This window comes from Anas platyrhynchos, chromosome 3 (assembly GCF_047663525.1).
Source record: "Anas platyrhynchos isolate ZD024472 breed Pekin duck chromosome 3, IASCAAS_PekinDuck_T2T, whole genome shotgun sequence".
NCBI lineage: Eukaryota > Metazoa > Chordata > Aves > Anseriformes > Anatidae > Anas > Anas platyrhynchos.
Genome location: NC_092589.1, coordinates 24,355,605 through 24,368,793, shown reverse-complemented (window position 1 = coordinate 24,368,793; position 13,189 = coordinate 24,355,605). Strand labels below are relative to the sequence as shown.

The window sequence follows — 13,189 nt, the reverse complement described above, 5'->3', positions numbered from 1 at the left end:
GCTTGGGCTGGGTCCGCACCTCCTCCCCTCAGGCTGACGTGGAGCCAAAGCCAACTGCACCATTTCGCAGCTTCAGCTGAAGATGGAACCGCCTTGGGCTTTCTCCTGCTGCCATCTTCTGGACTGGCTGTTCCAGGACACAGCCTTGGCCCCAGGCCAGCCCTAGGCCGACACGGCTCCTGCTGCCCGGGGGCCACGCGTGTCTTTTCCACCCGGAGCGGGGTAGAACCGGGACCCGCCCAGCAGCGGGCCAGTGGCTCCGGCAGAAAATCACCTTAGAAAAGGCAGAAAAAAAAAAAATTAAAAAATCGAACTATGGACGGGAAAAGCTGGGAAGGCCCCAGCGAGGATCGAACTCGCGACCCCTGGTTTACAAGACCAGTGCTCTAACCACTGAGCTATGGAGCCACCTATCACTTCCAGCCCTGCCGACGGCTGCTGTACCCACGCCCCCTGCCTTGCACCGGCCCCTCCTGGGCGCCCGCCGAAGCCGGGACTGTGGAGGCCCCAGCCGGGCTCCTGGTGGCCCCAGCCGGGCTTCTGGAGACCCCAGCCGGGCTTCCTCGTCCTCTGGGGCCAGCTCGGGGCCACCTCGGTTGCCCCCGGGGCTCAGGAGTGGCTGGAAGCCGTTTAGGCCAGAGCCAGGGAGCTGCGGGCTCCACACTTCTGCTTCTTGGGTCTTGGGGGGGCGCTTCAGTCTTCCAGCCCCTTCTCAGTCGTGTCCCCCAAAATTTACCCTGAGGTGGAAGAGCTGAGGTGAATGGGAATCACAGCCTGAGCCCCCTCAAACAGCACACTCACCTGTGCCATATTGCCCAGGGATGGCTGAAGTACCCAGTGTATCGACAACTGCGTGTGCAGTTGCTAAAAATGTGGAATAAACTAACATTTGCACATAATTAAATACGCTATTGCAGTAAGAAGTATTTCAGCGACAAACTGAGGCTTGTGAAAGTGTTTCTTCAAGGGCTGTTAAAGTATTCTCCAGCCCCCAAACCACCTAGCAATGTAACCCCCTATGGAGAAGCGGGAGCTGAGTGAAGGTTTCGTGAGGTCGGGCTGCGCGACGCTCTGTGCAGGGTGAAAGCCCCCTCCTCCCCCCAAACAAAACCCCAAACAGCTTACACTGAGAGATTACAACTGGTGTTGTAAATCCGAACAGCTTTTGTGAAATAACTGTTGCCGAAAAATGAGCTTAATTTTCTTGCAAATAAACCACGAGCATATGTTGAAACCAACAGCCCGACAGATATTGTACAGCCTCCATTTCTCTTTTCATTTTTTACAGCACAAGAAAGTTTGAAACCATTGAAGATTTTCCAATTTTCTTTGCATACAAGAGCCGGTCTTTTGTATGCCAAGTCTTCATCCATGAAAGCTTAGGAGAAGGTGAAAAGGCAACCAAACTGGGAGACACTGCTCTGGCACAATGAGTCTGAGCAGTACTGCTGAATGCTGGAATCACATCTAGAAAAGCAGCCACAGTTTGCTAGGTACAAGCCTCAAATTGCACGTAACCAAAAATAAAGCTCCTTGAAATAAGAAGGCAGCAAAAAAGCTGCATTAAGGCATTAGAGACCTTTCATCCACTCCACAGATTGTGGGCTAGTTTTTTTTTTTTTATTTTATTTTATTATACCTTCTCTTTAAATGGCTATTATCTCTGTGGACAAACTAAACCTGTTCTGGTGAACTCTGTCTTGTTGTTTATGTAAGACGCTAAAATTACTTTAAAATATCTTATCAAAATGCTTTTGACCTCTAATGTGGCAGCTGATATATTTGTGAAGTTTCACATTTCTTTGATGGTTGTTTTTTTTCTCCTTCCCTTTGAAGTTGGTGACTCTTTAGAGCTGGTGAAACTCTTCTAAAGAGGGCTAAAATGCCTGGGGTGAGTGTTCTGTTACTGCAAAGGGGAACTGAAATATAATTGTAGCTTGTGTTGTAACTTTCCCTTTAAACTAGATAGGAGCAGAATGGTCTTACACTCTTCCTACAGTAAAACAAACCTACTTTAACCAATCTATCAGAGCTGAACATCAGGGTGAGATGTATACTGAGGACTGAACAGTGTTGAAATCAAGTTTTCTGTGGTGGTATGGCTACTTGTTGATGTTGATTTTTAGGTGCAAAGTCTGTAAATGCCATAATTGCCCTGCCTCCAGATTCCCTTACTGTCTGCTTCGAGCTCACTGGGAGCTCTATGCAGTGTAGCACACAGTCTTTGTCAGGCACCCTGGGTAGGATTCAAGAGGTGATGGAGAGACCATGCCATCAGTAAGACCTTTAGCTTCTCTTTATAATAGAAATGAGGAAATGAGAAACTTCTCACAGATTTCACCTGAAGGTAAACCACTAAATAGGTTGTCTGAATCATGGTCTAGAAATTGCCTGTTTCTCAGTTGACTGTAAAGGGAGTCTGTGCTGAAAATGTCAGTTGTTAAATGAGGCAGATCTCCCTGGTGCTGACAGGTTTGTTACCAACTAAGTTCTGCTAGTGACCAGGCATTATCCTGCAGAGGCATGGCGTGGGATGGATGTGGTAACTGCTATGTTTAACAGACATAACAGCACCGCATAGCTCCCGTCTGCAAGCTGCTAATGCCCTTAGCTAGCCCATCCTCTCAGTCACATTTGCACGGGAATAAGCTTTAGTTTAAGACTATTTTGCTTAGATGTTTAAACTAGAATAAAGGTAGCTGGAGTGTTCCCATCAGAGGACCAAGAGAACTTTTAGGTAGATGGAAAGATAAATTAGATGTCTGGAGAAGACTCTCAGAATATTTCTGCAACTAAACATATAGATTTTGAAAGTTAAGCAGTTGGGCAATTTAAAAAAAAAAAAAAAAAAAGCCCATTTAGTCGTCAGGCTGACATTATTGCCATTGAAAACCACTAGGTGGAACCTAAGTACTGCGTGAAAGCTTGGGGAAAATGTTCATGTTTTAACAGACTTCAAATGCTGGTAAGTGTGCATTTTTAACATACAGGTTTAATAAATAAATAAATAATTCTGTAGGACAATTTACCTTTAAAGATGTTCCAAACATGAAAAATCTGTATTGATATATGCCCTGTAAATTTTCTGCTGATTTGCAGATTAAAATTTATACGTGTCCCCCTTGCCATATCATGCCTTTACCAAACGTTCATTCTTTTCTGTCTGGTTCACTGAATTAATGCTGATAAAAGTGGAGGACTAATAAAAGTGGTATAGTAAAAGCAGTGTGAAAGCAAGCAGGCAGACCCTTTGTAAACTGCCTTGCTGGTATAACCCATTTTTTTTTTTTCTCTTTTATACAGAACAGTTTTGTAACAGACTCACTCCCAAGGTATGGAGGAATGCTGAAGGTCATTGGGAGCAGCACATAGCACATTTTCCTTTCCTGAGGAAAGCTGTTAAGAAGGAGCAAGATTTGAAAGACACATCCTAAACCTTCTCTACACCAAGGATAGGCAATGAGCAAGAAAAGTTCATGGCCAGTGTAAGCGCAGGTGTAATTTTACCCTCAGTCTGCACCAAGGCCATTATTAAAAAAAGAAAAAAATAAATTAGTTGTTCCTGATCAGCTCCCTGAATGTCCTTAACAGCACCACTGAACAAATGTATGTTTAACTGTGTGTGAAGCTGATGTTGGTTTGCAGATGTCAACCATGCTGCTGTGAATTTACATCCATCACTGTTAAGAGCAGTGAGCTAATCTCACACACATTCCAGATGATCTTGTTGTCATAACTTACATTCAACTGTTAAAAGAAGAAGCAAACCAAAGGATTGACTCTTTAGACAACAAGTTCATGATTCATCCCTAGAAATTCTCGTACACTCCAGTATTCTCTAAACTCCTTTGCCTGGCTAACCATCCAGGCTGAATTCAATTTTACCAGTGTTTTTGCATAATTCAGTTCTTTGTTGTACAAATCAGCTTTGGGCTGCATCGGTCTGAGATAAATAGCAGTGAGAGCTTTCTCTGCAGATGTGGTGTGTCTCATAACAGGTTGTTGTGGCTTGCCTGCCTTTGTCCTTTTCACATCTCATTCTCTATGTCTCAGGGCAGCCTGGTGCACCAGAGATATTCTCAGCAGAAGTACGGATCACCAAAACTCACATGCTTGCGTTTCCTTGTCAATGAGAATGGATTTTCAGCACAGCACCAGTCTTTCTGTGAAATGTGATGTTCTGTGCCTTTTAGTTATTTGACAGATTCAGTACTATCAGTTTTGTTTCTTAAAGAAACTGTAGTAATTGAAAGGTGCCCAAGTTTGATGTGTTCATTTTAATTATCAAGTGTTGATGGGTTAATTTGTTTTGTTCAAGCACAGTTTTTTTTTTTTTTTTTTTTTTTTTTTTTGAATAAAATGTAATTATAGTCAGAGGAACACTTCCAGCTAAGTTTGAGCGACTTTTGAAGCTGGTCATTGTGGTATTTCAGGTACTGAAGGATCTCAGGGTGTGGTTGAGTCCTGCCTATGAAGCTCTCCTGCATATGAAGCTTTAGGTGTTATTTGATTGAGAAACACCTGAAATGTCCTGCTCTGTGGTTTAGAAATGAGCAATCTTTTTTTTTTTTTTTTTTTTTTTTTTTTTTTTTTTTTTTTTAGGGTATTTAAATTATACAGGAATGATTCATTTGTGCTTGAAGCACAGCATACAGAAAATAACCAAACAAACAAAAAGACTAGATAAAAACCACCATAAATAGCCTGTCATTATTTTTTCCACTAGCAGTTACCATTTGCAGCAGAGGCTGCAAAGCCTATGTACAGGTTTGAGCTTGTATGCTCCTTGCATCCCTACTCCATTCTAGCATGAGATGCCGGTGAGCACCCTTCCCCCTCTCTGATACTCTGCCTCCAGAGGAAAGAAGTTCAAACATGCAGCAGATATGGTGACAATTCAAAATTAGTTTGGTGTGTCAATAGTCATCTTTTGGACAAATATCCATTGTCACATGCAAAAAAATCCTGTCTTTTTAACAGCATTTTGTGCAGATCTGGAGGGGAGCCAGGGATTGATTGTCTTATGAAAATTAAATTCTCCTTCTTTTTTTTTTTTTTTTCAGGAAGATGGCATAGTACATAAGGGACCTGTAGAGAAGATCATTTTCCCACGTATCTCTGTTTGCTCTTATGCCAGCTCATCTAATAGGTGTTTTGGTGCTCATCACTCATATTTGAGCATCACTACTTTTCTTTGGAGAAGCCATCACTATTCTCAAGTCAGACTGCAAAGTAACAGCTCTGTTTCTGCCTCATTGCGCACTCTTGTTGTTGAATATAAAGCAGTATATGTATATGGTTTTTTTTTTTTTCAGGCTAATATGCATTTTACACACATTTTAAAGCAGGGGAAGAAGAGATGTTGTCTGACTTAATTTTGTTTGCAACCAAGTTATTTATTTGATCCAGATCAGATTTGAAGGTATTTGCTAAAATAAAGTGTTTCTGATTGTGATATATCTGGTGATCCTTAAGATCTTTGAAAAATTGAGATGTTACCTGCTCCAAGCTGAACTGGCTGCAAAGGAAAGATGTTTTTGTGACAGTTCTGCAGTTTGAGATAGAGCTAGAATATTTTTTCTATCCTGCCCTGGATTAAAAATAAGTTGTGTCTATGTACATTGCTATCAAAAATATCTCCTTTTTGAAAACGCTTAGATATCGTGCTAGCCATAGGACATTGTATTCTTCACTATGTAGAGGACTTGACAACATCTGTCCTTTGCCTTGGAGACAGAGACACTCGAGAAGCCCAGATGTGGAGGGACCGAGAAAGATGACCTCACGTCTCTGAAGAGGATGACTTCACATCTCTGGGCTTTCTTGTCTGGAGCCACCAGAATGGTTGTCTGTGTTTAAGCACATGGTTATCTGTGGGTAAAGAAAGTGCTGTAACATCTATGTCTCACCACGCTCTGACCAGTGAAGCTGTGTGCACACTCCTCTGTCTGGGTGTGCTTTTTTTTTCTTTCTGAACCTTGTTAAACCTACCCAGAGCTCCTTGCAGACTAAGCATGGCTGCACAATGCCTCTTAGCCCTGGCAAGCATGTCAGCTGTGAGAGCTGCCCCAAAGAGCACGCTGAAAGCTGTGTGCTGCCATTGCCCTGCTTCTTGTCCTCACTGCCACCTTTAGAAGCCCACGTGGTAGGAAATAGCTAGCCCACAGCTGTGCATGTGCCAGTCAGTCTGTCAATAAATACGCGTGTGTGTACATACATACCAATGGTTGTGCTGTCTGGTTACATGCTGCCAAGTAGAGTATACAGCAACTGAGTTCTTGTCTGGAGACACTAACCTTAAGGCCTTGGCTGTACATTTTCCAAAAAGCGAGGAATGCAGGACAATCTTTGAGGTTGTTAATCCTGTCAAATTTGGCTGAGACCAGTTAGTAGATTTGAAGGTTACTTAGGAGTGGGGTTGGCAAACAGTGTAGTTTCATTAACCTTTTTCCAAGGAAAACCAAGCTAAAAATGTACTAATCACATTTTCCAAGCAAGCTTTAACATTCCTTGGAAAACTGACAATTCAGGAATGAGTGTGAGGCAGAGGAACCAGGAGATCCATACTCTAGGATGGACTCTGACACTTAACCTTCTGCCTTGTTTCCATAGCTGTCCAGCATTTCCCTCCTGACTTCACAAAAGGATGGTGTGTCTTTGTTTGTAGTGTGCTCTATAAATACTAAGTATTATTATTATCAGTGTAAAAATAGACTCAGAAGATGGTGGTCTGTAATGGAATAAAAATGTAACAGGATGGCCCAAAATTCCCTGTCTTGGGAAAAAAAAAAAAAAAAAAAAGTTTAATTTTTCTGTTGCTGTTTTTAGATGCAAGGAACAACAGTTCTTAATAAGCATCAGAATTTTTGTTTTACATAAATATTTTATGGTGATTTCTTCTAAGAGCTGTAAAACTACAGGTACTAAGTTCATTTTGAAACTCAGTGGGAGGCAGAAAAATGGGCATGTGTTCCAATGTGGCCAACACTACTGTAGAAGTAGTTGTCTCAATCATGTCCTATTTGCAAGGGTTTGAATATTTGGTTTAACAGAAGATGCAGCTACCCAAGGAAGACTGTGTTTCAATTACTAGTAAAGGAAAAAAAAATAATCCTGCCACAATTATCAGGCACTTTTCTTTCTCAAGTGCTCACATTCCCTTTCCTATGAAACACATCGGAGTCTCAAAGGCAGACAGTCTGTATGATAATCAAGAAATAAATTGTTCTGGAGCTCTCTTATGGTAGATGGAAGAAAGATACAAGTATAATAAATAGTACATAAACTGTGAAAAGCCAACTGTTGCTTAAGTGCTGGACATGATAAGTAGAGCTAGGTGATTTGTTTTTTTTCCCAGGAAAAGTAAATGAACTGAAAATACTTTTTTTTTTTTTTTCCCCAGCCCTTTTTCTGGTTTTACCATATACTTGCTGCTAGAGACAAACATGTGAGGGTCAGAGACACAAAAGTGGCCATGTGTTATTCTTCTATGCAGTTCAGAATATTCTGGCTCCATTTTCTTATCTCTCTCCAATTTGGATATCAGGATGTCACATGGGACCATGTCAAAGGCCTTACAGAAGTCCAGGTAGGTGACATCAGTCAGTCTTCCCTTGCTGACTGATGCAGTCACTCCATTGTAGAAGGTCACCAGGTTGGTCAGGCACAATTTGCCCTAGGTGAAGCCATGCTGGGTATCCCGGATCACCTCCTTGTCCTGCATGGGCCTTAACATTGCTTCCAGGAGGATCTTTTCCATGATCTTTCCAGGCACAGAGGTGAGGCTCACTGGTCTGTAGTTCCCCAGGTCTTCCTTTCTACCTTTTTTAAAAATGGGAGTGATGTTTCCTTTTTTCTAGTCACTGGGACTTCACCTGACTGCCAGCACTTCTCAAATACGTTGGAGAGAGGCTTGGAAACTCCATCAGCCAGCTCCCTCAGGACCTGGGATGTGGTTATCAGACCCCATGGACTTGCACCTGTTCAGAGCCATCAGGTGGTCCCGAACCTGCTCTTTGATTGCAGTGGGAAGGACTTCGCTCCCCTTGCCCTCACTTAGAGGTCTGGGGACTTGAGAGACGTGGGAAGCCTGAGTGCCAGTGGAGACTGAGGCAAAGAAGTTGTTGAACACCTCAGCTTTCTCCATGGCTGTTGTTACCAGTTCCCCCTTCTCATTTATCAGAGGAGTTACACTCTGCTTGATCTTTCTTTTCTGGCCAATGTACCTACAGAATCCCTCCTTGTTATTCTTTGTATCCCTTGCTGAGTTCGTTTCCAGCTGTGGCTTGGTTTTCCTGATCCCATCCCTGCACATCTGTGTGGCATCCCTGTACTCTTCCCAGCTACCTGTCCCTCCTTCCTCTGCCTGTGCATTTGCTTTTTAAACCTCATTTTGACCAGCAGGTCCTTGCTCAGCCGTGTTGGTTTCCTGCCTTCCCTGCTTGACTTATTACATTTGGGGATGTTCTTGCATTCTAAGAAAAGTGTCCTTAAGGAGCTGCCAGCTCTGATATGTTCCTTTGTCCCTAAGGACAGTTTCTCTGGGGATTTCATCTACTAATTCCCTATATGGCTGGATTTTTGCTATTTGAAAGTTCAAGGTTGCTTTTCCAGGCCCATATTCCTTGACACCATGAACTCAACTGGTGCATGGTCACAGCAGCCCGGGCTGCCTCCAGTCTTAACCTCTGTAATGAGTTCATCTGCACTGGTGAGCACCAGGTCCAGTAATACCTCTCCTCTGGTTGGTTTGTCTGATACCTGGACTGGGAAATTATCCTTGATGCACTCCAGGAGTCTCCTAGAATGCTCACAGCCTGCTGGGTGGCCTTTCCAGCAGATATCTGGGTGGTTGAAGTCCCCCACCAGGATGGGAGCGTGTGAGTGGGGTGCTTCTTGCAGCTGCAGCCAGAAGGCCTCATCAGCCGCCACCCCTTGATCTGGTGGCCTGCAGCAGGTCTCAGCCACAAGGTGTCCTTGATTATCTGGTCCTTGATTTTTACCCACAAGTTCTCAACTTGTCTGTGGCTGTTTATCAGAGGCAGCTGTGCACAATCCAACCAGTTCTTAAATAGCGAAAGGAGGTGAGCCTTATCTCAGTGCCTGGGAGGATCATGGAACAGGCTTTCCTGGAAGCTGTGTTAAGGTATGTGCAAGACAAAAGGAGGCAGCACCCCTGTCCTTTCTTCCTTGCCTGTGTTTTCTGTAAATCTTATAGCCCTCTGTTCTACTTTTCCAATTGTGGATTCATCACCGTGTGTTTCTGTGATAGTAATTAGATCATAGTTTACTAATTGCACTGTGGCTTTCAATGCCTCCTACTTGTCTACCATAACGTATGCATTGGTGTGGAGGCACTTCAGTGGGGCTGTTGGCCTTATTATCTCTTTAGAGGAGCCCTCCCTAATTCTTTTGGGACAATTCACAGGTATTTCCCTGTTACTTTCTAAATTGTTGGTGTTCACTGGTTCTTCTCTCTCACTCAGAGGCTAATCTCCTCATGCTGAATCTAGTTTAAGATGGGGAGGGATTGTTTTTCAGGGCTTAATGTGACAGTACATTGGGCTACTGAGTGCTGGGAAGCTGTGTTTCTTCTTCAAACTTTATGCTAGAAATTGTTAGAAACCTCTCCTCCCAAATTTGCTGCTGTAAAGCTTTCCTGAACTGTTTTTTGGAAATATTTGAAGGCCAGCTTTCGAGTCATCCACTCCTCTTCTGACACTGTTTCCATAAGCCTGCCAACTGAGCACCAAAGATCTGACCTCCTTGTGGGTTTAGGCAGATCTGCTGCTTCAGAATATGTTTTTGCTGATAAATCTCGTGTTTTAAAAATGGTAACTGGCTGTGTCTCTTCTTTGCTTCTGAAGGACCAAACTGTTTGCAGAACCTCAAATGTTCTTTCTTCTGATTAAACTCAGTACCACAGTTCAGCTTTCTAAGTGGTTTTTATCTCCTCTGCCATTTCTCCTTCTTTTGATTCAGTTGGAAATACTGACTGTAATTCACAAATCAGAAAGTTGGACTGTTGTAATCAAACTCTGAGCAAGCTTCTGCAGGGCATAAATATTAGCAGCTGTTCTTCATACATGATGGATCTTTTTCAAAGGTTATGCATGTATACTAATTCTTTCCCTAACTGAAATTTCTTTAAAGGATACCTCAACTTGCCATAGAGTAAAGAAGATACCCAAGTGTCTTAATTCACTTGGGTAACTGATGTGTTAATGGTGTTACTGTGTTTGGAAATGCTCTTTCCAATTTACTTAGCTATTATGTGAGTAAATTTAAAAGTGACTCATCTGTAACCTCCAGTCAGGTCTGGTTGAAGGGCAGGGGATTTATCAAGCTCATGATTTCCACAGCATGGAGTACAACTGATTCAATGCCTGCGGAAAGTCTGGGTTAATATTTGTGTTGTTGGAAACAGGAAGTGATCAGCGTCAGGATACAGAGGCACTTTTGCCCTGTAAATAAGAATCAAATCAGTCTTAAGTGGAGGTGGTAAGGAGTCTGTATATATGAATCGGAGCCTGTTTAGGTCTCAGATTAGCAAAATATTTAAGTGGTGTCACACTATCTGTGGTATTCAGAAGTGTGCTGAAATGCCTGGATGATAACAGTCCATAATCCTTTTCTCTGCTTTCTAATATGCCTTCATTTAACAGCTCCAATGTCTTGCTACTTTTCAGATTTATCTTTTCAGAAAGTCTTATTTGTTTTTGTAGTTTTTTTTGCCAGTCTTCACAGTCAGCCCCATTTAGAATGAGGAGAGAAGGGAGGATTCATCGTTTTCTGAAATACTGACTGTGAAACAGAGAGCAGGGTCATCTAATATGACCTCAAGCATGAAATCAAGTGTGTTAAGACCACATTCCTTATCAGCAGGACAATTCAAATATAGATCACATTGAATATTCTCAGCCTTATGTCTGTTGTATATCACGGTGATTTTTATATGTCTGGGGCTCTTCAAATGTGTCTTACCTGATGAGGTAGGCAATAATTTAGCAGAGTATCTATGAAATAGTGTTAGTCTTCCAGTTAAGACATAAGACTTTCTGGGTGTGCTTATAAGACATTCTTGTTTCCCTGCTAGCATTTCTGCATGGTAGGAAAGCTCTGTATCAGTGTTCCAGAAAAATCACAAGAAGAAGGGATGAGATGTGCCTTATGTACAGAGGGCAAGGCTCTGGTGTCCTTTCCACCACTGCAACTATAGACAAAAACCTACAGGAAATTGCACACTCGCTTAATTGGCTGTTATAGAATCATAGAATATCCTGAGTTGGAAGGGACCCTTAAGGATCATCAAGTCCAACTCTTGACACCGCACAGGTCTACCCAAGTTCAGACCATGTGACTAAGTGCACAGTCCAATCTCTTCTTAAATTCAGTCAGGCTCGGTGCAGTGACCACTTCCCTGGGGAGCCTGTTCCAGTGTGCAACCGCTCTCTGTGAAGAACCCCTTTCTGATGTCCAGCCTAAACTTCCCCTGCCTCAGCTTAACTCCGTTCCCGCGGGTCCTGTCGCTGGTGTTAATGGAGAAAAGGTCTCCTGCCTCTCGACACCCCCTTACGAGGAAGTTGTAGACTGCGATGAGGTCTCCCCTCAGCCTCCTCTTCTCCAGGCTGAACAGGCCCAGTGCCCTCAGCCGTTCCTCGTACGTCTTCCCCTCCAGGCCTTTCACCATCTTCATAGCCCTCCTCTGGACACTCTCCAACAGTTTCATGTCCTTTTTATACTGTGGTGCCCAGAACTGCACACAGTACTCGAGGTGAGGCCGCACCAGCGCAGAGTAGAGCGGGACAATCACCTCCCTCGACCTACTAGCGATGCCGTGCTTGATGCACCCCAGGACACGGTTGGCCCTCCTGGCTGCCAGGGCACACTGCCACACTGTTCTTCTGGTGGAAGCAATTCTGGCAGTGCAATAAATCTCCTGGCTAGTAGTGGACCGCTATTTTCTTGTCAATAATGTTAACTAACTTTCTGTTTAGTTCTACAGTTGAAGTAGGTTTGCTTCAGGTTTGAAGGCACTAGTGACCATTAACAAGGGACAAGTAAATAAATAAATATGTGGAGGAAATAGTACTTAAAAAAAATAAATGCTTTTCAAGATTCAGTTATTGTGGTTTTATAGGATGAGTGACTGAAACTTGTTTGGATTCTTCCCAGAACAAATACACACACTGAAGTCCTCTGGAGAATAGAAAAAGAAACAGCAGTAATACAGAAGTACCAGTTTTATCTCTAGCCCAACAGATAATTTTGTGGTAGTGTGCAGTACACATGTTCACTCCTAAACCATTCTCATGCCTATAATTGCACATGTACATGTTTAACATTTTGAGTCCTTAAATTTCTGTTAAGGAAGCATATGCAGACCCATGTTGTTTTGCTGGTGCACTAAGTTAAGAAAAAAAAAAAAGGCAAAGAAGTTTGGGGTTTTGCTTGTGCCCTTTCCCTTACAGATGTTATTGGACTGAGAGCTCTCTGTAGGGAGAATTCTTGGTATATATTCTGGGATGTCCGGAAAAAAGATGATAAATACACCATTTCATATGGAGGGTGGATAATTCAATGCCTAAGAATGTGAACTGGGGAATAAATCAATCCAAAGAGACATTCAGTTCTTTGGCGTTCATTTCTTTTTTCTTTCCCAGTAAATGTTCCTCAGCTATCCTAGCAAGGGGGTGTTCTTAAAAACGCCTTGCTGAAAATCTCAGATCTTACTGGCTGTCCTCATGAGAATTCACAACTGTAGACTGAAGGTGGTTCATTGCAGCTTATGTTTAAAGCCGTAAGTAGCAAGTCAAGATAATTTCACAACTAAGTTGTTGTTTTAAACTGAACTGAATGTTGCTTGTTCTAAATCACTCCTGCTTGCTTGGTGATTAGGAATAGCACATTGGTATCCCCTCTGAACTCCTGAATTTGCAGTAATAATTGTACCACGTGAATCTAGGTTTAAGGTAATCTCCAGTTACCTCTTCTATTTCCATCTTAGTATTGCCTGCTCCCAGTCTGACTCTCTTCAGACTACTAGTTCTATAAGTCTCTGCCCTAGAGGGCCATCAGGTTTGAGGGGAAGGAAAAAAGATTGTGAACAAAAAGAAGCTTAATATCCTTTCTCCACTGGACACTGTATCAAAGGTAGATGTGATTACTCTAGTCTGATTTAGATAGTTTA

The 13,189-nt window shown here is 42.7% G+C and overlaps 1 long non-coding RNA gene and 1 other non-coding gene across 11 annotated transcripts in view; one reads left to right on the top strand and one right to left on the bottom strand.

Annotated features, from left to right (window-relative positions):
* Positions 1-335: 335 nt before the first annotated feature.
* Positions 336-408, bottom strand: TRNAT-UGU (transfer RNA threonine (anticodon UGU)). Its single transcript has one exon. It is a non-coding gene; the product is annotated as a tRNA-Thr (tRNA).
* An 8,563-nt stretch (positions 409-8,971) lies between these two features.
* LOC106019054 (uncharacterized) overlaps positions 8,972-13,189 on the top strand; it is a 177,971-nt gene continuing 173,753 nt past the window's right edge. For 5 of the 10 annotated variants that reach the window (XR_011808086.1, XR_005264810.2, XR_011808085.1 and 2 more), the window contains exon 1: positions 8,972-9,145. This is a non-coding gene — a long non-coding RNA (uncharacterized lncRNA). The remainder of the gene's footprint in view (positions 9,146-13,189) is intronic. The other 5 variants (XR_005264811.2, XR_011808089.1, XR_011808090.1 and 2 more) reach the window with 4 other exon arrangements.